Source organism: Mus caroli, unplaced genomic scaffold, assembly GCF_978045245.1.
Source record: "Mus caroli unplaced genomic scaffold, Mus_caroli_1 scaffold_3, whole genome shotgun sequence".
NCBI classification, from domain to species: domain Eukaryota; kingdom Metazoa; phylum Chordata; class Mammalia; order Rodentia; family Muridae; genus Mus; species Mus caroli.
In genome coordinates this window covers 61813350-61816688 of record NW_028227258.1, presented here as the reverse complement: position 1 = coordinate 61816688, position 3339 = coordinate 61813350, and positions in this window count along the sequence as shown.

The window sequence follows — 3339 nt, the reverse complement described above, 5'->3', positions numbered from 1 at the left end:
CACCATGTGCAACTTAGAACACGGTGTCCCTCTACACTTAAAACAGGCAATTATGACCACATGCATGAAGATGGCCAGATATCAAGTGTTCAGGTCAGTCATTCCTTATGGACACTACAGACAAGCAAGGACACAGCGCATGTGCACTATCCCAGAAAACTCTTTCCTGTCTTTCCATAGAACAGACTACCTACCCCCATCTACTCTAGAGATGTCTACTTTCTGATTTTATATCTATAAAATTCCATTTTATTCCCATATTCTGACAATTATTTTCTTCTAAGCTACCTAGGATAAACATTAAGCTTTGTTAGAAAATCCTAAACAGCACTTCCTTGTTTCATTTCTTTTTTTTATTTTTATTATTTGCTTCCACGTATTGATTTGAGACTTAATATCTTGTTTTTCTGGCATCTGTGGTAAAAGCGTAACTCATTGATTTTATGCCTCCCTCAGCTGTGATCCTCTCCAGGTGAAGCAGTTTTCTGATGTCCCCAGCAGTCCCTGATTTTACTTGGGTATTACTACAAGTGTGCTTCCTACTCAATGGAAGGGAGGGTTTTCTAAGCTTCATTGTTACTGATGTTTAATTTAGTTGTCATGTAACCACAGCACGATCACTGTATGATTTCAACTCTAATGCTTATTGGAACTGGTTTTATTGGGTGTTTTCTGAAATGGATGGAAATAACTTTAATTTGAACCACCCTCTTTCCATTTTGTAGACATTTCCCCTTCCACCTTGGATCCTGAATCCCAGTGTGTCAACTAATTACTCCCTCCGGGAAGGATGATCCTGTGTACTATGCAGCATCTTGCTCATTAGCTAAAGGACTTTGGTCTTTTTGACATCTTAAAATTCAATCTAGGTGAATAGGGCACCTCTGTAGGTTGTATCTGATGGCTCAGACAGAGTACCTTATAGACCCCTCCATTGCCCTTAAGACTGGAACATTAATTCCTAACCTATAGCCTATAGAACTCAAGAAACTAGACATCAACAAACTAAATAACCCAGTTTTTAAAAGTGGGGTGTATAGATAAACAGAGAATCCTCACCAGAGGAATTTCTAATGGCCAAGAAGCACTTAAAGAGGTGTTCAACATCCTTAGTCAACAAGAAAATGCAAATCAAAGTAACTCTGAAATTCCATCTTATACCCATTAAAATTGTTAAGATCAAAACCTTAAGTGACAGGTCATGCTGGTGAGGATGTGGATCAAGGAAGGGGAACACTCCTCCATTCCTGATGGGAGTGCAAATTTGTATAACCACTTTGGAAATAAACTTGGTGGTTTCTCAAACAATTGAGAAAAGTTCTACTTCAAGACCCTGGTTGTGGTCATATACCCAAAAGAAGCTTCACCATCCCACAAGATCATTTGCTCAAGTATTTTCATAGCAGTTTTATTTGTAATAACCAGAAACTCCAAACAACCTAGATGCCCCTCAACCAAAGAATGTATAAAGAAAATATGTCAAATTTACACAATAGACCATCACTCAGCTATTATAAAGAAAGACAGCATGAAATTTGCATGCAAGTACATGGAACTAGAAAATATACTGAATGTGGTAACCCAGATCCAGAAAGACAAACATTGTTTGTAGTTTGAACACACGATAGCCATGCTATAATCCACAAAGAAGCTAATTAAGAAGGAGGCTTCAAGGGGGAGAGGAGAAACTTGAATATAACTGAGAAGGGGAAATCAAATAGACATCAGGTGTGGATGGAGGAAGGGGCCTGGGTGGAGAAGAGTATGAGGAAGGAAACAGGAGGATTCAAGTAGGGGAGGAAGAGGGAAAGAGTATGGAGAGAAAATTAGAGTAGGTGTGCGGGCATCTCTGGGACAGTCTAGAAACAGAGGACAAGAGACATATCTTGTTACCAGAAAAGACTTCCAAAGGAGGGATGGGGACACTAACCCAGCAACAATGCCTTTCACCTACAATTTGTTCTGCCTACAAGTGTGCAGGAGTAAAGATGCAGCAGAAATTGAGATAATGGCCAACCAGTCCTCAGTCCAGCTTGAGCCTCATATCATGAGAGAGCACCCAGCTCTACTTGCAGATGAGAGCTTAACAGAGATACTTCACCTACCAGCTTATGGAAACAAATGCAGAAATCCACAGGCAAACATTAGACAGAGCTTAGGAACGCCCATGGAAGGTGGGGAGGAATGATTGAAGGAGCCAGAGAGGTCAAGGATATCACAAGGAAGCCTATAGAATCAACTACTCTGGGCCCAAGGGACCCACAGAAACTGAATCACCAACCAGAAAACATGTATGGGATGGACCTAGGCTCTTTGCACTTATGTAGCAGTTGTGTAGCTTGGTCTTCATATAGGACTTCCAACAGAAGAAGGGGCTGTTTCTGACAATGTTGCTCACTTTGGATTCCTTTCACCTAACTGTGTTGCCTTGTCTAGCCTCAATAGGAGACACACCTACTCCTACTGCAACTTGATATGCCATTGTGGGTTGATAACCATTGAAGGCTTCCCTTTTTCTGACAAGAAAGGGGGAAGAGGGATATGAAGTGAGGTGAGAGAGAGGAACTTGGAGGAGAGGAGGAAGGGGAAGCTATTAATTGGATGCAAAATTAACAACAACAATAAAAGAAAATAGTCTGTGCAAGCTGAAAGGAGCAAGCCAGTAAGCAGTATCCCTCCAAGGCCTCTGTATCGGCTTCTGCCTCCAGGTTCCTGCCCTGTTTATTTCTTGTCCTGACTTTCCTTAGATGATAAGTAGTGAAGTAGAAGCATAAATGCTGTAAACTCTTCCCCCGCAGTTTGCTTTTTGTTCATGGTGTTTCATTGCTGTAATAGAAATCCTATTACAGTGGGGTATTTTTTCTGTTGACTTTTTATTTTTAATTGAGACAGACATTCACTGTATAACGCTGGCTCATTTGGTTCTTATGAATCCTTTTAGCACCATAAGAACTTGCATTATATATAACAAATAATGAGAGCTTAATACTGTCAAGTAGATTAAATTATGAGAAGAAAGGTAGACGAATAATCAAGGACTCTAAAATATCTTGATCTTATTTAAAATATTTTAGTTTTAATTAGAGCATCTGAATTTGGCTATGTGCATTTGAGTTCAAGTGTTTGAACAGCTCAGAAGAGGATGCCTGATCTTCTGGGCTGGAGTTACAGGTGGTTCATGACATCATTCATGATGCTGGGGACCAAATTTGGATCCTCTGCAAGAGGAATGCATGCTCCGGTCTGTAATATTTTAACTCTCTGTAATTCTTGATGTTTAGCCAAATTGATCTTTAGAATCTTTAACAAAACTATAGCTTCTTTTTCTCTCTCGACTCC